The sequence below is a fragment of the Dendropsophus ebraccatus genome, chromosome 9 (genome assembly GCF_027789765.1).
Source record: "Dendropsophus ebraccatus isolate aDenEbr1 chromosome 9, aDenEbr1.pat, whole genome shotgun sequence".
Lineage (NCBI taxonomy): Eukaryota > Metazoa > Chordata > Amphibia > Anura > Hylidae > Dendropsophus > Dendropsophus ebraccatus.
Window position 1 is genome coordinate 7,159,823 of NC_091462.1, and position 22,162 is coordinate 7,181,984.

The following is a 22,162-nucleotide window of genomic DNA, read 5'->3' on the forward strand; positions in this document are numbered from 1 at the left end:
TTCCTTGCCTTCATTGCTGTGTTAAAATGGATGGCCGACCAACTTCCCCACTGTAATCACGTGGATATGACTGATAAACATTGTGCCACATAAAAAAGTAGTATACCAACACCGCGGGTTCCCCTTAAAAAATTGCTAAGATTTGGGGAATCTGAAAGCAATTCACTCTGACAGCCCTCTACCTGCCCTCCTCGAGCTCTCTACCTCCCCTCCTTAAGCCCCCTACCTCCCCTCCTTGAGCCCTGTACCTCCTAATCTTTCAACCCTTTACCAGGGACGTAACTAGAAATGGCTGGGCCCCATAGCAAACTTTTGATTGCCACCCCTCTTCCCAATTGACCACTAAGCTGTCAAGTATAGGCATACTGCATAAATGCAGTTGCTCGTCAGGAGTGCTTGCAGTTAAAGGGACATATGCAGAACCTGGGAGGCCCGCTTGGCCACTGGGTGCTGCAAATGATGACAGCTCAGGGGGCCAGTGTACTGCAGGAGTGGGCCACGGGGCCCCCTGATGAGCAGCCGCTATGGCTGCTACAGTGGTAGTTACGCCCCTGCCCTCTACCTCCCTTCCTCGAGCCCTTTACCTCCTCTCCTTAAGCTCCCTGCCTCCCCTCCTCGAGCCCTCTACTTCCTCTCCTTGAGCCCTCTACTTCCCCTCCTTGCCCTATCACCCCTGTCCTACTTGTGCCTTATTACAAACTGATAGCTTGTACCAAACATTGACTTTCCTCACTTGTTGCATTATCCTATAGATGCTGTAAGGTTTGTATGTTGTTTATCATTATATTCTATTTTCTGGATGTGTAACTGCTCCAGGTATACCATGTGGTTCATCTCTGTAAAGGATGTTGTTGTTTGATGACATGTTGTGATTGCAGAAAAACCTTGTCTCTTTAAGACCTCGGACCTCCTCTCTGGAGTGGCAGCAGCTATATTCTGTCGCTCTTATGTTACAGCAATCTTCTCCCATGGACCTGATCTCAGAACCAGCAAAAAATGGGGCATCTCCCTCTAAGGCATCTCCCACCAGCCTCCAGAGCGACCCCAGAACTATGACCATCAGAAGCTTACACCAATGAACTTGCAGCTTGGGTGGAAATTTCTAGTTGCAACTTCAATGTATATTATTGCAAACCAGCACCAGTAAGGATGCCATTTTTATTTTTCTATGGGCTACAGCTTACATCTAAGCTCTGTGCCCCTCCAGACACCAGGACCAATACCCGTGGCAATGCTAAAGGCAGCAAAGTATAAATATAATCTGGGTGTAAATGCTCCAAACAAAATACTGAGCGCTAGCCCTTTAAGAGGACGCTGTACACACATTTACACCAATATAATATTCATAGCTCCAGATCTCTGTTCGCGGACAGAAACAGAAGGTGCTGAAATCCCCGAGCTATGGAGGGACTAATATACTTTTCTGTGTGAAAAATAGGGGCTGCAGTTAATGATGTTGAGGGTTTTACTGCCGCCGTTAACACGTTCTCCTCGTATAAAGACTTTGGGGGTTTCGCGGCAGACAATGGCTCGAGCTGTCTCAGTTGGTGCCTGGTTTTTATAACGTGTGGATGGTGAAGTTTATAGGAGCTTTGTGGTGGTCTCTGCTGTGCCAGCTTGTGGGGAAACATTTACAGAGGAGTGTGGTCTGCCGGCAGACGCTGTTTACAGCTCCATTCCCGCACCTTTACTTTTATTTATTACCCCAGGAGCACAAATCCCACAGACCAAACGTCTCTGCTGCCTAAAAGATCACAGAGCATCAGCAGGGAAGGGGTTAAACCCAGAGGGAACGAAGTCACTGCCACCAGATCAATATCCAGTGTTAATATTATGTCAGATATGTGGCCGCATATTGAAGCTTGGTTATTGTCAGAGATAAACTTCACATCCAGCAGATAGTCCAAGAAGACAGAACTTTCTTGTTTTCCACCTTTTCACGTATATACCAGGTGAAGATTCATAATGGAGCAGGAACGCCTATTAAACAACAGGAGTCCTGAGGCATAAACCGTATACGTTATTGCTCAGTTACTTCCCCAGAGCCAGCTGAATGTTGTAAGTGTAAGAAGTGATGCTCTACAAAAATAACCGAACGTACAGTGCATACAGTGTGTGTCTTGCTGCGTCAGTATATGGAGCAGGTACTCCTGTCTTTAATAGGAGTCCCTGCTCTAGTACATTGTGAGTTGCCTCAAACAAATCCTAAGAAATTTGTCCTCTGATTTATGAAAATTTAGGAAGAAATTGAAGCGGGATTCAGCAACTCTGAATCTAACCGCTTAGATGCCGTGGTTGCTATTGATTATGGCATCTAGGGGACTTAAGGTTTTTTTGGGGGGCGCAGAAGATGTTATATCTGTTCATCCCCCTTGCGCTCATTTCTTCTTTCTGATTATATCAGGTATACCTCCAGAGACTAGAAAGGCAGGGATTCCAGTCGCGAACATCACCTATTTGGCTCGGGGTCAGCCATTACCCGCTACGAACCAGCTCCATGCTTGACAGGCAAGAAAATTATAATGCAGGCTCAGGAGCTGAATCTAGCCAATATATGGCTGGTGACGGAGATGAAGCTGATGCCTGCTGTCAATGGCTGGGATAAAGGGTTAAGATATATGTATATAATGCTAAAAATATAAATTTGCCCCTGGGCAGATGCCCATTTTGACCCCTACACCCCAGCCCTGATAACAGAACATACAGCAGTGATGTGAGTTCCTGCACCCTGGGCGGTGACAGAAGACTTCTGCACAGAAAGATTATCATGTGAAAACTGATATATCACTGAAATGCAAGTGTGTCTGCAGTCAACGATCAAACGACAACATTTTTTTTATGTTGTCTTTTGAGCTGACCATAAAACCATCATTATTCGTTCACTAGTCTTTAGTTTGTTAGTACGAGCGTTCGGATACTAGAGTGCACAAGCGATCGCAGTTACAATAGTCTAATGAAATATCTCTCTGTGTATTACAGTGAACGATTTTAGGTCATTCGCAAAGGCAGTCGTTAGCATTAGTTTGTCATTAATCAGAGAAAACTAAAAATGGAGTTGTCTAATGGGACCCTTAGGATGCAGCTTTGGATGTGACCGGAGTCCAGATACAATTCATGAGAAATAAAAGTGCAAGATTCTCAGGGCTCCTCAGTGCCGGCCGCAGCCCTGCTCCTTCCTTCTTTCCTCTGTAAAATAAAAACCTGAAAAACCTGAAGTGGCCCTTTGTTAGCTGAGACCCTTTCTGTGTTTTTCTGCAGATTCCAGCCCTGTTAATATCTTATAGAATTGGTTTTGAAGATTGGAGACAATAAGAGTCTTAGCTGAAGAAGTCATTGACACTTTAATTAATGACCCCCGGATTATGCCGGAGCTGTGGGAACGAACTCGAATGGAAGAAGAGCGACCGCGGCGCTGAGCGGCCAAACAGCAGCGTTCTGGGCCCATGACAACCCTGAGATGAACCGCGCATCTGAGGACAGGCCGCCGCGTTCTTCCTGCAATGTATAGAGTCATACGTGTGCACAAGGGAAGTCACAGAGAGACTCTGTTAATATTTGACTCTGAGCCAGACGACGTCCATTGTTCCCGACCTGGACGACTGAACCAAAGGGGCGAAATAAAAAACTTTACAGGAACATCCATCAGTGGAAGCGGCTATTTACTCTGCCCTGTCCTTACACAACCCCTAGAATCTGACTGGAGACGTAACGCGCAGGGTCCTCAGCATATAGCGAGCGCTGAAGTACCCCATTCAGGGCCGCGGGCGGCGACAATGCTCCGGATCTACACAGAACAGGATGGAAATGTGGAGGAGAAAATCAGGGAGGAAAATGATACAGAACATGAGAGACGATAAAGAAGGCAGAATAGCCGTACAGAGAATGTCTCCACAGCTGCGCTCATAATTCTGCTTATTGATATTGGACACAGCAAGCAGGTGAACAAAGAAATCTGTAACACCATGCATAGAACAGTTCATTTATCTCTCACGTCAGATGATTGTGTGGTGTAAAGATGACACTTATCATAATGCGAATCCCTACAGGAAAATCTGTGATATTTAAAAGGAAACTGTCAGCAGGGTAGACAAATCTAACCTGCTGATATGTCCCTATTGCTCAGGATACGCCGAGGAGGAAGGTATGTCTGTTACCTTCATCCTCAGCACCGTTTACCCCTTGGTCTGTTAAGAACGGTAGGAGCACTGCCCCACCCCCATAGAGCTGATCGGGCTGGCCCACTTCATTGATAATCATCAGAAGAGGCAGGCCGTTCAGAAGTGAGATGGTGCTATAGGGGTGGGCAGTGGTTTTACTGGACCAAGGAGTAAAAGACTAAATGCACGGGAACAGCCCCCTGAGGAGGAAGGTAAGAGACATACTATAAGAGACATACCATCTTCCTCGGTGTTGCCTGTACAATAGGGACATATCAGCAGGTTAGATTCATCTATCCTGCTGATAGTTCCCCTCTAAAGGGAGACTGACAGCAGCGTGGCATACAAACATTCAACGCTGTTTTATGATCCGGAATGTTGGTAAAAAATAATCTTTATTTTTATTCCGTGCTGTCAGAGTCACAGAGGCGGGTCTGTGACACTGTCTGCGTCCACCTCGCTCTTCCTTCAGGTCACTGCCCCGCCTCCTCCAGAATGATCGACACTTGACCGGTGCTTCGATGGCTATACAGGATTAAGTGAGCCGGCTCTCAATCATGGGGATCGGGACACCGCAATCTTCTGTAGTGTCTGCAGATATCATTGTGGATGATGGATGGTGGTCGGTGATAGCTGGTGGTCGTTGATAGCTGTCCATCTTACTCCACGGCTTCCTGGCTCTTACACTCAGATTGGTCGGGATTTTTAGTACTTTGGTGCGTATTAATAGGAATCAGCAGCTATTATTAGATTCGGGCAGTTTTCTCATCACCTAAGAATAACCTAATTTATTCCAGTTCATTCCTTGGCAGGAGGAGAGATCTCGGGACGTCATTGTTCCACCACTTTCTTTTCAGATCAGGTTTTGGCACAGGTCGGGCCGCGCATCTATTAATGATGGAAATAGCGTTTTCAGGATCATTCCTCTAATATGGAGGTCATTTCTCCTGACAACCTCTGAGACTCTGACATCTTCATTGTATATTTAGTCAAGTTAATGGACAAATATAAAATATTTAGAAACCAAATTTCTATCCTTCATTGACTTTAATAAAAAAGATGAGATGGATCCAGATCTCTGTGGAGAAACATATTTGGTCACATGGATCCAGATCTCTGTGGAAAAGCATGGCCAATCAGATGCATCCAGATCTCTGTGGAGAAACATGGCCGGTCAGATGGATCCAGATCTCGGTGGAGAAACATATTTGGTCACATGGATCCAGATCTCTGTGGAAAAGCATGGCCGGTCAGATGGATCCAGATCTCGGTGGAAATACATGGCCGTTCAGATAGATCCAGATCGTTGTGGAGAAACATGGCCAGTCAGATGGATCCAGATCTTTGTGGAGAAACATGGCCGATCAGATGGATCCAGATTGTTGTGGAGAAACATGGCCAGTCAGATGGATCCAGATCTTTGTGGAGAAACATGGCCAGTCAGATGGATCCAGATCTCGGTGGAAATACATGGCCGTTCAGATGGATCCAGATCGTTGTGGAGAAACATGGCCTGTTAGATGGATACAGATCTTTGTGGAGAAACATGGCCGGTCAGATGGATCCATGTTGATGAGGGCGAAATTCTGCACAATTAACATGAATCCTGTCAGGTGTAAACAGTTCAAGCTGGTGGAGAAGGTGCAATGGTGAGGGGGGATGTGTTGGTGCAACCCAGCTCCTCTGATACCAGTAGATGGATGTTTGGACAGTAGAGCTTATCTAGCCATCATGGTGACCAAGTTCATCCCTCCATGGTGTTTGTTTTCCCCATGGTAGAAGGAGACTGTCAGCAGGACAATGCATCATACCTAAGGGTTGTATAGTAATGGATCGGCTCCAGGAACGTGACATCGGGTTTGAGGAAATATACTGCTATTAGATCACATCGTGTACGGTTACCTCTACAGTATTATTTCCTGAGGGCCGTTATTACAGGATGTGTAATATTAATGACCAGGTAATTATCGGCTCTACGCCTATGACTCAGATGGGAAAGGAAGTGGACGTTATGCCATCGTGTTATATAATCCAGCTTTGCCTACTGACCTGCATGCCGCTGCTTTACCCCCTGTCCTCGCAGAGATCACGGCGTCTAGACTCCAGAGGAGCATTAATAAGATCCCAGTGACTTTACATAAGTCCCTGGCCGGCCGCCCGCTCGCTTCTCACGTCACAATGTTTCCATTGCCGGCCATTAATAGTTATGTAAGCTCCTGTGCCGTGCAGGGACTCAGGAAAGCTGGGTCACCGCCAGTACAGGAGCCCATAAAACATATCCGATATGTAGGGGACCAGTAACATGGGATTAATATTTACTCTATTAACTATTCATTGCCCGGACCACAGATTATCCCGTGCGCGGCTCCGGAGCGGGTGACGCCAATCTCATTCTCGCCTCCACGCTATTTATATTGTGTCTGGTTCACAGCAGAAGATACAGAAGAGAACACAGATTACTGCACGGTGACGTGTTATGGCTGCCGCCAGATCATGTTTACTAGAAGAGAAGGAATCCTCAGATAGGAGCCACACATATTATTAGGAACAGGTCCCAGACACCCCCCCAAACACCACCATGTGCCGGAGGAGTATATATGTGTCCCCCCCAAAACCACCATGTGCTGAAGAAGAAAGTATGTGCCCCCCCCCCCCCCAACACCACCATGTGCCGGAGAAGAACGTATGTGCACCCCCCCCCCCCCCCAACACCACCATGTGCCGGAGAAGAACATATGTGCCCCCCCCCCCAACACCACCATGTGCAGGAGAAGAACGTATGTGCACCCCCCCCCCCCAACACCACCATGTGCAGGAGAAGAACATATGTGCCCCCCCCCCCAACACCACCATGTGCAGGAGAAGAAAGTATGTGCACCCCCCCTCCCCACCACCACCATGTACCGGAGAAGAACATATGTGCCCCCCCCCCAACACCACCATGTGCCGGAGAAGAACATATGTGCCCCCCCCCCCCCAACACCACCATGTGCAGGAGAAGAACGTATGTGCACCCCCCCCCAACACCACCATGTGCCGGAGAAGAACGTATGTGCACCCCCCCAACACCACCATGTGCTGAAGTACAAAGTATGTGCTCCCCAGTATGAGCCCCCCCAAACATTACCACCTGCCAGAGAAAAAAGTATGTGCCCCCCAAACATCACCATACGCTGGAAAATAAAGTATGTGCCCCCCCCAACTTCCTATGAAGCAGAGAAATATGTGCCCCCCAAACATCACCATATGCCAGAGAACAAAGTATGTACCCCCACAGTCATCACCATGTGCCAGAGAAATAAGTATGTGCCCCCCCCCCAGTCATCACTATGTGCTGAAGAACAAAGTATGTGCCCCCCAAACATCACCATGTGTCGGAGAACACAGTATGTGCCCCCCAGTCATCAGCATGTGACGGAGAACAAAGTATGAGCCCCCCCCCCCAGTCATTACCATGTGACAGAGAACAAAGTATGTGCCCCCCAAACATCACCATGTGTCGGAGAACACAGTATGTGCCCCCCAGTCATCAGCATGTGACGGAGAACAAAGTATGAGCCCCCCAAACATCACCATGTGACGGAGAGCAAAGTATGTGCCCCCCAAACATCAACATGTGACAAAGAACAAAGTATGTGCCCCCCAAACATCACCATGTGACAGAGAACAAAGTATGAGCCCCCCAAACATCACCATGTGACAGAGAACAAAGTATGTGCCCCCCAGTCATCAGCATGTGACGGAGAACAAAGTATGAGCCCCCCCCCAGTCATTACCATGTGACAGAGAACAAAGTATGAGCCCCCCCCCAGTCATTACCATGTGACAGAGAACAAAGTATGTGCCCCCCAGTCATCACCATGTAACAGAGAACAAAGTATGAGCCCCCCAAACATCACCATGTGACAGAGAACAAAGTATGTGCCCCCCAAACATCACCATGTGACAGAGAACAAAGTATGTGCCCCCTAAACATCACCATGTGACAGAGAACAAAGTATGTGCCCCCCAAACATCTCCATGTGCCAGGGAAAAAGGTTTGTGCCCCCCCCCCCAACACCACCATTTGCCGGAAAACAAAGTATGTGCCCCCCCACCAAAACATCACCATGTGCCGGGGAGCAAAGTATGTGCCCCCCAGTCATCACCATGTGCCGGAGAACAATTGGCATGGATGTGGAGTTTCCATATTTAAGGGAACGTCCTATGGTAGCAATAGGTAATAGTGAACCTCCTTTCTTTTTATATTTACAGTTTGTGAAAAACTTCTTTATATGAATTAGAGTCAGACGTTATTACACAGAGCTCCACGTCCGCTGCATAGACACAGAGGACAGCATGAGGCTGAGCTGTATACTGTTTATACAGTGAAATCAAGAATTACACAGTATGCACTTAGCTCTCTCTAGTGGTGACTGCCGGCAGCAGTTCTTAAAGGGGTATTTCCCATCAAGAGGTTATCTTCTATCCTGTGGCTGACTGAGAGGTGTCCAACCTCCAAAGTCCCTCACAGTCTCCTGTTAGGACAGAGTAGTGGGTCATGTATGTGTGCCGTCGCGCTAAATAACTGAGCTGTGTCTCTCACAGAGAATGAATGGAGCAGCGTCATGCATGAGCACTGTTCCTTTTACCAGTGTTCTGTCTCCATGGTACGGCTTACACCAGCACCCATCCACCCCAGACAGCCAGTCTTCAAGATCTCCAGTCTTCCAGTACTTATCAGCTAGTGTATGTCCTGCAGGAAGTGGTGTATTCTCCCCAGTCTGACACAGTGCTCTCTGCTGCCACCTCTGTCCATGTCAGGAACTGTCCAGAGCAGCAGCAAATCCCCATAGAAAACCTCTCCTGTTCTGGATAGTTCCTGACATGGACAGAGGTGGCAGCAGAGAACACTGTGTCAGACTGGAGAGAATACACCACTTCCTGCAGGACATCCAGCAGCTGATAAGTACTGGAAGACTGGAGATTTTAAAATAGAAGCAAATTACAAATCTATGTAACTTTCTGAAATCAGTTGATTTGAAAAAAAATTTGGTGAACAACCGCTTTAACCCTTCGGTTCTCGACACTTGTTTCTGATCTGAGGGAATTTTTACACGGTGGTCGCCGGACAATGTTCCTATTTGCACGGATGTCAGCGATCTATTACAGCTGCCATGAATGTGTGTGGGGTCTTTCCTTGCAGATCCCTCAGGACTCGGAGCACAATCCTCCTCTCTTCTCCTTTTTTCGGATGCTTTGTCCGCCCTGGAAGCGCAATTCTCAGACTTCCCAACTTAACAGGGATAAATAAGGAAGGGGGGAAAAAAGAGAAAAGAACATCGTTTGATAATGAGCGGTGACTGCTGGGTACTGTAGGGGTGGGTTTTGTTCCACCAATGACAGCCTGGCATGGTGCCCGCTGGATCCTGCCCCATTCTGCCTTGGGTACATCTTTTCATCAGTAAATGCATTGGTCGGCATCAAATGGCAGCACAGAAGAGCCGTGAATAGCCCAAAATAAATTAGACCACTGTGCAAAGCAAGCAAAGGGTTTTGTCACCCGTCCTGCAAGGAACATTGAGGGAGGGGGGAGGGGGAGCTGCAGTCACTTCGACATGCCGGGAGGTTCCCTGAGGTAACGCTGGGACCAGGTGACGCTCCCATACAGCCCTCTTTATCTATGGATTTTCCTTCCTGTATAGAATGTGTTTTATTGTGAGATAAATGACCTTCTGTCCATGTAAGCGACTGGGGAAGAATAATCTCCAGATCGCAGTCACGTGCAGCTCTGTTCCTCGGTGTCCTCGGCTGCCCCTGCGGCTTATCACAGATCCTCTCATTGGGATTCTTACATGACCTGGAGCCCAGGTCCAGAATTATTCTGAGATGGCTACTAAACCCTTCAATCGGTACCAGGACTGAGGCTCCTGATGACCCAGTGATTAAAGCTGGCCGTACACCTTCAATAACTAACGGCCAAACTACTGTCCGGCTGTCAGTTATCTCTCCCGTCCTGCCCATACACAGGAACGATCGTCCGGCTGTCAGTTATCCCTCCCGTTCTCCCCATACACAGAAACAACCGTCAGGCTATCAGTTATCTCTCCCGTCCTCCCCATACACAGGAACGATTGTCCAGCTGTCTGTTATCTCTCCCGTCTTCCCCATACACAAGAACGATCGTCCGGCTGTCAGTTACCTCTCCTGTCCTCCCCATACACAGGAACGATTGTCCGGCTGACGGTTATCTCTCCCGTCTTCCCCATACACAGGAACGATTGTCCGGCTGTCAGTTATCTCTCCTATCCTCCCCATACACAGGAACGATTGTCCGGCTGTCAGTTATATAGTGGTACCTTGGTTCTCAAACTGCTCGGTTCTCAAACTGTATGTTCAAGGAAAGTTTGCTTTGGTTCTCAAACTCTTGTTCGGTTCTCAAACACTTTTCGGGCCCCCAGTCTTGAAGTACTCTGTATCTAAACGTTTTTGCGAGCGTGGATGGTGGAATGTACCTGGCGAGTTTAGCACTGGTGAGGCTTTACATATAGTACAGTACTGCATAAGATTGTTGGAGTGCATATACAGCACAGTAGTAGTACAGTCAGTGCACCACCATCTCCCATATTCTACAGTGCTGGGGGGGGACTCTATACAGTGAGGAGTTAGTGACTACTGTACTATAATTGCTGGTTTTGTTAAATGTTTCTTGTGTATAATGTCCTGTACAGTATATAGTGCTGCTCTGTAATGTCCTGTACAGTATATAGTGCTGCTCTGTAATGTGCTGTACAGTATATAGTGCTGCTCTGTAATGTCCTGTACAGTATATAGTGCTGCTCTGTAATGTGCTGTACAGTATATAGTGCTGTTCTGTAATGTCCTGTACAGTATATAGTGCTGCTCTGTAATGTCCTGTACAGTATATAGTGCTGTTCTGTAATGTACTGTACAGTATATAGTGCTGCTCTGTAATGTCCTGTACAGTATATAGTGCCTCTCTGTAATGTCCTGTACAGTATATAGTGCTGCTCCGTAATGTCCTGTACAGTATATAGTGCTGCTCTGTAATGTGCTGTACAGTATATAGTGCTGCTCTGTAATGTGCTGTACAGTATATAGTGCTGCTCTGTAATGTCCTGTACAGTATATAGTGCTGTTCTGTAATGTACTGTACAGTATATAGTGCTGTTCTGTAATGTACTGTACAGTATAGTGCTGCTCTGTAATGTCCTGTAGGGATTATATTGGGCACCATACAATGTAATATATAGGTATTGTAGGTAATTATCAGTGGGTGCTGGAACCAATTAAACACATTTACATTATTTCCTATGGGAAGACACTGCTCGGTTCTCAAACTGACTTCTGGAACCAATTAAGTTCGAGAACGGAGATACCACTGTATCCCCTGTCTTCCCCATACACAGGAACGAATCTCCAGCTGTCAAATATCTTTCCCCTCCTCCCCATACACAGGAACGATTGTCCAGCTGTCAGTCATCTTTCCCGTCCTCCCCATACACAGGAACAATCGTCGGACTTTGTTATCTTTCCCCACCTCCCCATACACAGGAACGATTGTCCGGCTATCAATTATCTCTCCCGTCCTCAATATACACATGACCAGTCACCTGGCTGTCAGTCATCTCTCCTGTCCTCCCTATACACAGGAACGATTTTTTTTTCTACACTCTCTTCTCCACCACTCACAGGAGTTATAACATACCCTGTAGGAAGTTGTCACATGGAGAGAGGAAGTGAACACCCACACATAGTCAGTCTCATTCAAGTCTTGATAGAAAGAGAAAGCAAGACAAGACAGTCCCTGCTGTAGTCCAGCCGAGCCCTGGCTCGGCCACGTCCCCTGTCAGGGACAAGAGAATAAGTCCAGTTCAGTCTAGTCAGGAGTGTGGTAGTAGACAGACGCACATGGGAGACCCAGAGACTCTTTCTTTTCAAGCAACCAAGCATTCTTCTAACTATTCAGTGCTAAACCACTCCAGAGAGGGCAAGACAAGGATCATCCCAACCCACGCCATTGAACGTTTCTAAAGGTGCAAGATAGTATCCTAAAGCTAGAGGAACTGATCCGGATAGAGCAAAGTTGCTAGAAGCCTACGTACTCTATCTCGCAGCGCAGGTGTAACTTGGTAATCTTGGCCACCTGTCAGGACAGGGGAGGCAGGGACAAGACACGACAGTGAGCCCTGACGCTGACCCCACCAACTGTCCCTACCAACTTGCCTCAACCGGCCCTAGGCGGCCATGGACAACCACAAAGAAGTTTCCTGTGCTAGATACGTGCACACAGAATAAGACAGACAAACACAACATAGGATAGTCAAACAAGCAAGGTCAGAACCAAACGGCAGCGTAGTACAGAATCAAGTAACAATTCGATAGTCAAAAGTCAAGCCAGAGGTTAGGTAACGAAGTCGAGCAAACAGAGGGAGTTAGGACGAGGATCGCAGGAATAGGCAGGGGGAGCTGGGACCAGGGTATGAAACCTAACAGCCAGCGCTGGGACACTGCCTCAGCTTTATTTTATGCTGACCAAGAGCCTGGTCCAGATCCCCATAGGACTGGCGCTCTGATCTTCCAGGTTCCAGATAGGCAGAGAAACTCAGCTGCATAAATCAAGTCTCCCAGTAATCAGTTTAACTCCCACGTTGCCAGGAAGCTGAGAAGCAAGCGGGTGTGGCACATAAAAGTAAAAACAGGCCCAGTTCACACACCAGTTTACTGCACAATCCTGAAACCACCTTGCTCAACTCAGGTAACAAGGACTCGGGCTCGTGTCACCTTGTTAGGACGGGTCACCCGACACTGCAGGCCAATAGGTGGTATCACGACAGGTAGAAACACGGTCACAAGTATTCTTCTACTCTCAAGTACTCTTCTACTTCTTCTTTTAAAGTTCCGGCAGAGCACATTTCTAAACTGGGTTGGGACTCTCACGACCGGCTCCTCTCAGCTCTCTACTCTTCTCAGCACGCAACCAAGCCAGCAGTATTAGTCTACCTAGGAAGCTCTCAGCACAGATTCTGTCCAGTCAAGTCAGAAGTCTATTGTCAGCTGGTGTATTATTTCTTCAGTAAAGAGGAGTTTATTTATGATAACAGGACTCAGTGGTTATTACTCAAGCACCTACACAGTAGTTACACCATCCTTGGGTCATCTCCCAAGCCTAATAGCCTCATAGCCTCAAACTGTATTTTCAAGGAAAGTTTGCTTTGATTCTCAAACTCTTGCTCGGTTCTCAAACACTTTTTGGGCCCCCAGTCTTGAAGTACTCGGTGTCTGAACATTTATGCGAGTGTGGATGGTGGGTTGTACCTGGTGAGTTTAGCACTGGTGAGGCTTCACATACAGAACAGTACTGTATAAGACTGCTGGAGTGTATATGCAGTACGATAGTAGTACAGTCAGTGCACCGCTTTACAGTGCTGGGGTGGGGGAAGTCTATATGGTAAAGGATGAGTGAGGAGTTAGTGACTACTGTACTATAATTGCTGGTTTTGTTGAATGTTGTGTATAATGTACTGTACAGTATATAGTGCTGCTCTGTAATGTACTGTACAGTATATAGTGCTGCTCTGTAATGTCCTGTACAGTATATAGTGCTGCTCTGTAATGTGCTGTACAGTATATAGTGCTGCTCTGTAATGTCCTGTACAGTATATAGTGCTGCTCTGTAATGTGCTGTACAGTATATAGTGCCTCTCTGTAATGTACTGTACAGTATATAGAGCTGTTCTGTAATGTACTGTACAGTATGTAGCGCCGCTCTGTAATGTCCTGTACAGTATATAGCGCCGCTCTGTAATGTCCTGTACAGTATATAGTGCTGTTCTGTAATGTACTGTACAGTATGTAGCGCCACTCTGTAATGTCCTGTACAGTATATAGCGCCGCTCTGTAATGTAGTGTACAGTATATAGTGCTGCTGTGTAATGTCCTGTACAGTATGTAGCGCCGCTCTGTAATGTCCTGTACAGTATATAGCGCCGCTCTGTAATGTAATGTACAGTATATAGTGCTGCTGTGTAATGTCCTGTACAGTATATAGTGCCGCTCTGTAATGTCCTGTACAGTATATAGTGCTGTTCTGTAATGTACTGTACAGTATATAGTGCTGCTCTGTAATGTCCTGTACTGTATATATAGCGCTGCTCTGTAATGTCCTGTACAGTATATATAGAGCTGCTCTGTAATGTCCTGTACAGTATATAGTGCTGTTCTGTAATGTCCTGTACAGTATATAGTGCTGCTCTGTAATGTCCTGCCCAGTATATAGTGCTGCTCTGTAATGTCCTGTACAGTATATAGCGTCGCTCTGTAATGTCCTGTACAATATATAGTGCTGCTTTGTAATGTCCTGTACAATATATAGTGCTGCTCTGTAATGTCCTGTACAGTATATAGAGCTGTTCTGTAATGTCCTGTACAGTATATAGGGCTGCTCTGTAATGTCCTGTACAGTATATAGAGCTGCTCTGTAATGTGATGTACAGTATATAGTGCTGCTCTGTAATGTCCTGTACAGTATATAGCACCGCTCTGTAATGTCCTGTACAGTATATAGCGCCGCTCTGTAATGTCCTGTACAATATATAGTGCTGCTTTGTAATGTCCTGTACAGTATATAGTGCTGCTTTGTAATGTGCTGTACAGTATATAGTGCTGTACTGTAATGTCCTGTACAGTATATAGTGCTGCTCTGTAATGTCCTGTACAGTGCTGCTCTGTTATGTCCTGTACAGTATATAGTGCCGCTCTGTAATGTACAGTATATAGTGCTGCTCTGTAATGTCCTGCACAGTATATAGTGCTGTTCTGTAATGTCCTGTACAGTATATAGTGCTGTTCTGTAATGTCCTGTACAGTATATAGTGACGCTCTGTAATGTCCTGTACAGTATATAGCGCCGCTCTGTAATGTCCTGTACAGTATATAGTGCTGCTCTGTAATGTCCTGTACAGTATATAGTGCTGCTCCGTAATGTGCTGTACAGTGCTGCTCTGTTATGTCCTGTACAGTATATAGTGCCGCTCTGTAATGTACAGTATATAGTGCTGCTCTGTAATGTCCTGCACAGTATATAGTGCTGCTCTGTAATGTGCTGTACAGTATATAGTGCTGCTCTGTAATGTCCTGTACAGTATATAGTGCTGCTCTGTAATGTCCTGTACAGTATATAGTGCTGTTCTGTAATGTACTGTACAGTATATAGTGCTGTTCTGTAATGTACTGTACAGTATATGTCCTGTACATTATATATATAGTACAGTATATAGTGACGCTCTGTAATGTACAGTATATAGAGCTGCTCCGTAATGTGCTGTACAGTATATAGTGCCGCTCTGTAATGTCTGTACAGTATATAGTGCTGCTCTGTAATGTCCTGTACAGTATATAGAGCTGCTCCGTAATGTGCTGTACAGTATATAGTGCCGCTCTGTAATGTCCTGTACAGTATATAGAGCTGCTCCGTAATGTGCTGTACAGTATATAGTGCCGCTCTGTAATGTACAGTATATAGGGCTGCTCTGTAATGTACTGTACAGTATATAGTGCTGCTCTGTAATGTCCTGTACAGTATATAGTGCTGCTCTGTAATGTGCTGTACAGTATATAATGCCGCTCTGTAATGTCTGTACAGTATATAGTGCTGCTCTGTAATGTCCTGTACAGTATATAGAGCTGCTCCGTAATGTGCTGTACAGTATATAGTGCCGCTCTCTAATGTCCTGTACAGTATATAGAGCTGCTCCGTAATGTGCTGTACAGTATATAGTGCCGCTCTGTAATGTACAGTATATAGGGCTGCTCTGTAATGTACTGTGCAGTATATAGTGCTGCTCTGTAATGTCCTGTACAGTATATAGTGCTGCTCTGTAATGTGCTGTACAGTATATAGTGCTGCTCTGTAATGTGCTGTACAGTATATAGTGCTGTTCTGTAATGTCCTGTACAGTATATAGCACCGCTCTGTAATGTGCTGTACAGTATATAGTGCCGCTCTCTAATGTCCTGTACAGTATATAGAGCTGCTCCGTAATGTGCTGTACAGTATATAGTGCCGCTCTGTAATGTACAGTATATAGGGCTGCTCTGTAATGTACTGTGCAGTATATAGTGCTGCTCTGTAATGTCCTGTACAGTATATAGTGCTGCTCTGTAATGTGCTGTACAGTATATAGTGCTGCTCTGTAATGTGCTGTACAGTATATAGTGCTGTTCTGTAATGTCCTGTACAGTATATAGCGCCGCTCTGTAATGTGCTGTACAGTATATAGTGCTGCTCTGTAATGTCCTGTACAGTATATAGTGCTGCTCTGTAATGTACTGTACAGTATATAGTGCTGCTCTGTAATGTCCTGTACAGTATATAGTGCTGCTCTGTAATGTCCTGTACAGTATATAGTGCTGCTCTGTAATGTCCTGTACAGTATAGTGCTGTTCTGTAATGTCCTGTACAGTATATAGTGCCGCTCTGTAATGTGCTGTACAGTATATAGTGCCGCTCTGTAATGTCCTGTACAGTATATAGTGCTGCTCCGTAATGTCCTGTACAGTATATAGTGCCGCTCTGTAATGTCCTGTACAGTATATAGTGCTGCTCCGTAATGTCCTGTACAGTATATAGTGCCGCTCCGTAATGTCCTGTACAGTATATAGTGCCGCTCTGTAATGTGCTGTACAGTATATAGTGCCGCTCTGTAATGTCCTGTACAGTATATAGTGCTGCTCCGTAATGTCCTGTACAGTATATAGTGCTGTTCTGTAATGTGCTGTACAGTATATAGTGCTGTTCTGTAATGTACTGTACAGTATATAGTGCTGTTCTGTAATGTACAGTGGAGATTACACTGGGCACAGGGCAGGTAGGATATATATAAGTCCACAGCACTTGAAAAGTATGCCAAAATTGTGAGGTGATTTATTCAAAAGAACATGTGAAAACAACAGAAAGTACAAGCGCTTGTGCTTGCTGCTATTTTCACATGTTCTTTTGAATAAATTAGCTTATGATTTTGGCCTACTCCTCGAGTGCTGTGGACTTTACTACATTAATCTACATTTGGTCAGTGGTCTCTGACCTGAATCTGCTGGCACCCATTACCACCTTCAGGCAAAGTGCTGCTGGAACTTTTTTATTTGGATATATATATATCAGAGCTGTGGACACATTCTGTATGTGGCTTCATTCTCATTAATACTTTGCTTTCTCATTTATTTCCCATTTACACAAGTTCTGAGCACAATCTGGAGACCACGACCGGAGATAAAGTCTCATGACGGACACTGGGAACCGGAGGCATCGACCTTCAGCTTATCTCCCGGAGATGTGAGAAGGAAAGGAAGAACATTGTCGCAGCCTTGTCACCAGGAATCCTCTATGATATCAGCTGTGACTGAGGTGGATGGAAACAATGATGGGGGTTATTGTCTTACATCATTATTCCCCAAACATTGTCTCTCCACCTGTTTCCAAACTACAACTCCCTTCATGCCCCGGAAACTGCTGCAGAATCACAAAGCAGAAGAACTTTTAGAAGTTGCCATCTTGGACCACTTGGAGCCATGTTGGATCTTTGTCTCATATGACAAAGTGCGGATATTACCTGAGACATCACTGCACTATATCAGAGACGGGAGAAACTAACAACTACTAGCATTACATGTAATCTCCGATATCCCAGAGCCGAGAGATGGCACACTGACTGTTCTGCTGGTGGGGTCACTGTGTACATATATTACTGATCCTGTACTGATCCTGAGTTACATCCTGTATTATACTCCAGAGCTGCACTCACTATTCTGCTGGTGAGGTCACTCTGTACATACATTACATTACTGATCCTGAGTTACATCCTGTATTATATCCCAGAGCTGCACTCACTATTCTGCTGGTGGGGTCACTGTGTACTTACATTACATTACTGATCCTGAGTTACATCCTGTATTATACTCCAGAGCTGCACTCACTATTCTGCTGGTGGGGTCACTGTGTACATACATGACATTACTGATCCTGAGTTACATCCTTTATTATACTCCAGAGCTGCACTCACTATTCTGCTGGTGAGGTCACTGTGTACATACATTACATTACTGATCCTGAGTTACATCCTTTATTATACTCCAGAGCTGCACTCACTATTCTGCTGGTGGGGTCACTGTGTACATATATTACATTACTGATCCTGTACTGATCCTGAGTTACATCCTTTATTATACTCCAGAGCTGCACTCACTATTCTGCTGGTGGGGTCACTGTGTACATACATTACATTACTGATCCTGAGTTACATCCTTTATTATACTCCAGAGCTGCACTCACTATTCTGCTGGTGGGGTCACTGTGCATATACATTACATTACTGATCCTGAGTTACATCCTGTATTAAGCGGTATCCAAGTTCGCTCAACACTAGTATAGTGCAGTAGAGAAGATGTAGTACAATTACTGTACTGAAGGGGGACGCTAATAGACCACCAATCAATGTATATGCAGTGCGGTAGTATAAGATGGTGACACCAGTATGCAGTGCGGTAGTATAAGGGGGTCACCAGTATGCAGTGCGGTAGTATAAGGGGGTCACCAGTATGCAGTGCGGTAGTATAAGATGGTGACACCAGTATGCAGTGCGGTAGTATAAGGGGGTCACCAGTATGCAGTGCGGTAGTATAAGGGGGTCACCAGTATGCAGTGCGGTAGTATAAGATGCTGACACCAGTATGCAGTGCGGTAGTATAAGATGGTGACACCAGTATGCAGTGCGGTAGTATAAGATGGTGACACCAGTATGCAGTGCGGTAGTATAAGGGGGTCACCAGTATGCAGTGCGGTAGTATAAGATTGTGACACCAGTATGCAGTGCGGTAGTATAAGATGGTGACACCAGTATGCAGTGCGGTAGTATAAGGGGGTCACCAGTATGCAGTGCGGTAGTATAAGGGGGTCACCAGTATGCAGTGCGGTAGTATAAGATGGTGACACCAGTATGCAGTGCGGTAGTATAAGATGGTGACACCAGTATGCAGTGCGGTAGTATAAGATGGTGACACCAGTATGCAGTGCGGTAGTATAAGGGGGTTACCAGTATGCAGTGCGGTAGTATAAGATGGTGACACCAGTATGCAGTGCGGTAGTATAAGGGGGTCACCAGTATGCAGTGCGGTAGTATAAGATGGTGACACCAGTATGCAGTGCGGTAGTATAAGGGGGTCACCAGTATGCAGTGCGGTAGTATAAGATGGTGACACCAGTATGCAGTGCGGTAGTACAGGCCATTGTAACAGTAAGGCCCCCTGTATACCACTGCGCGCTGCTCTGGGTCTAGCCAGGAACTATATCTTGTATTAATAATCTATATTCATACTGAACAATATCCGGGGTTTACAGGCAGGTCGGCAGCATTCATTGTGATCCGCACCCCGTAGTCTCTCACCTGCACCCCCTACACCTGACCTTATATTGCCTTTCACCCCTGCCCCCTATTGTCCGGGATATAGATGGACGCTCATCATTTACCCTTCTGCCTCTCTGCTATGGGGGCATGACTCCGGCCCCTGGCGGGATAGCTGGGGGGATTGATGGATAGGTGGAGGTGTCCGGGTGGTGGAGGGCAGGAGGACAGGCCGCTGGTATGTGGAGGTCACCGGGCCAGCCAGAGGCTCACATTACCCTTTGTCAGACCAGATACAATGCTTCCAGCCTATGATTAAGTTACCGGAGACTCTTTTTACTTGGACGTGGACTTGAATCCATTTTATCCAAGAACAAAAGGAAGAATGTAACATATTGTATCTTTAATAGAAGGGGAGGGCTCGGCCTGTGCGGCCTGGTATGCGACCTTCACAATGGGGCCGCGCAGGTGCTACTACATGTATCCCGCCGCTCTTATGGATACAATATCTGCCCAGAACAATGAGATAGCCTTTGTGTCAGGAGTGTGGGCCCGGTCTCCCCGCAGGGAACATCTAAGAGCCCCCTCCATACAGAAGGTCAGCCATGGGGGGGGGTTCACTTATAGCTATTGTGTGGGATGGACGCCATCATAGACTTCTCATAGAGATCCTATTACATCAGGTGGGAATGATTCACACAGCAGCACATCAAAGGTGCCTTAAAGGGGAGCTCCACATCTGTCAGCACTGGGGTCCCTGAGCCATACTGGACACCATGTAGCCAAGGGCCACATCTACCTCTATCCCCCTCACCCTGTGTCAGTATACAGCAGGGCTGGATGTCTTTATGTGAACAAGCAAGCTCAGGATGAACAGACATATAGGGCATATCTCATTTACATAATTTTATGTATACAGATCTATGTGTCTCCATGGCGACAGACTACAAACAATCCAGTGTAGTCCCGTTCTGCAGTCATTCTCTGTCTCTTACTGCTAAAACTTCAGGCAACTTCCAAAAAATGTATAAAGTTGCTTTATGTTTCCTTGATATGCATGGGGACAATAAATAAAGCTGCATAAGCTCTCATTAACCCTTTAACTTTTTTGGATTCTACTTTGAACTTAGGGGGAGAGGCCCAGATAGTTGTTTGGGTCCATTGTTCCCGGCTCAGGACCCTCTAGCAGTGTTGTCTTCTGGCTGATGATTTATGGAGGAGTTCAGGAGACATGGTAGACCTGGTTACACTATGCCCTAGTCTTTGTTGTGTGTATATCTGTTATTGTCATTGTTCAGCTATCTGTGTAATTTGCCAACATGGCCTCTGGGTGATCTATGGTCACAGACAGTAAGCAGGGGCTTGGTTGGGGAGCCCACTGTGTGATGTGATTGGCACAGATATGAGCAGGTGATTGTTCCACCATGTGCACCACTATTCCCCTTGCATTACCTCCATCTTCCTGTAGAGGGTGACTACAAAGTCACCCCTCTAACAAACCAGCAGAGAGCTCCAGAATGGCCACAAAAGTCAGAAAGTTTTTACTGCAGTAACACTCTTATTTAGAGAGGAGTGGAGAAAAGTCCAGGGGGTTTATCCAGGATCTAGAAGGACCTTATCCCTGTCCTAGTTTAAGGCATTTCAGATGTACCCCCCCCCCCCCCACACACACACACGTACAGCCCCCCCACCTGCACCGCATGGACTTCACAGCCTCCACCACCTGCACAGACCCCGGTGTCACCACCAGCTCCGCTTTGATATTTTCCATTGTAATATTATAAGGGAGCTATTTTTAGCCTCTTCAAAAAGTAATGAAGCGCGTCGTGTGAACTTCAAATATCGTCCGCTCGCATTTTAGATTTCAGCGCCCCAATTATTCCTTCCAGAAACAAGCCAAGAATCAAAGGCTGAATGCACGGGGCCCGGCGCTCTACACGACGCCTGTTTACTCTGCAGGAAATCTTCAAAGCCGTTCTCTGCAGCAGATATTTGTCTTCAGATTATCAGCCGCCTTCATGTCAGATCTATGGCGGGTTAACCCTTTCATGGCTACGGGGGATGGAAGGTTCTGGACCCAACAGGTGTCCGTGATATGATCTTTATTTTGTGCCAAGAATGAAAAAACTGCCAAATGATCCATATAAATTATATACATCTAAGGGGGTGACAACCAATATGGCCGCCATTATGCCTCCCTTCCAGAATTCTGAAAGCCAACGAGACTAGTTGTGCAGCAATACAGGGCCAGAAGCATGCATGACCACAGGACCAGGCATTGATCCCTAGCTACCAGTGTGCATGCTTGTAGACATTAATACCTCAGAATAGCAGTGCCGAACACTTGTCCAAGTTGGACAAAATGCATTGTTTTACTATAATAGAAGCTACAGGCAAGAGCCAAACAGTTCTGTTGCTATATATTCAAGTTAAGCAATCGATTCTGGGGCTATATTTATATTATTAGGTTTGTTCTGGTGCTGTAATACATGTTATAAGCTTGGTTCTGGTTTTAAATTTATAGCTCAAGCTTGGTTCTTGTGCCATATTTATATAATGAGCTTGGTTCTGTTACTGTATGTACTGTGCTTGCTTCTGTTGCTGTAT

At 46.1% G+C, this 22,162-nt stretch overlaps 1 protein-coding gene and 1 long non-coding RNA gene across 7 annotated transcripts in view; one reads left to right on the top strand and one right to left on the bottom strand.

Annotated features, from left to right (window-relative positions):
• Positions 1-22,162, top strand: part of GLI2 (GLI family zinc finger 2) — a 452,275-nt gene that overhangs the window by 254,624 nt on the left and 175,489 nt on the right. The gene's annotated exons all lie outside the window — the stretch shown is intronic.
• LOC138800628 (uncharacterized) overlaps positions 17,358-22,162 on the bottom strand; it is a 208,803-nt gene continuing 203,998 nt past the window's right edge. For all 3 annotated transcript variants that reach the window (XR_011364492.1, XR_011364493.1, XR_011364491.1), the window contains one exon: positions 17,358-17,557. This is a non-coding gene — a long non-coding RNA (uncharacterized lncRNA). The remainder of the gene's footprint in view (positions 17,558-22,162) is intronic.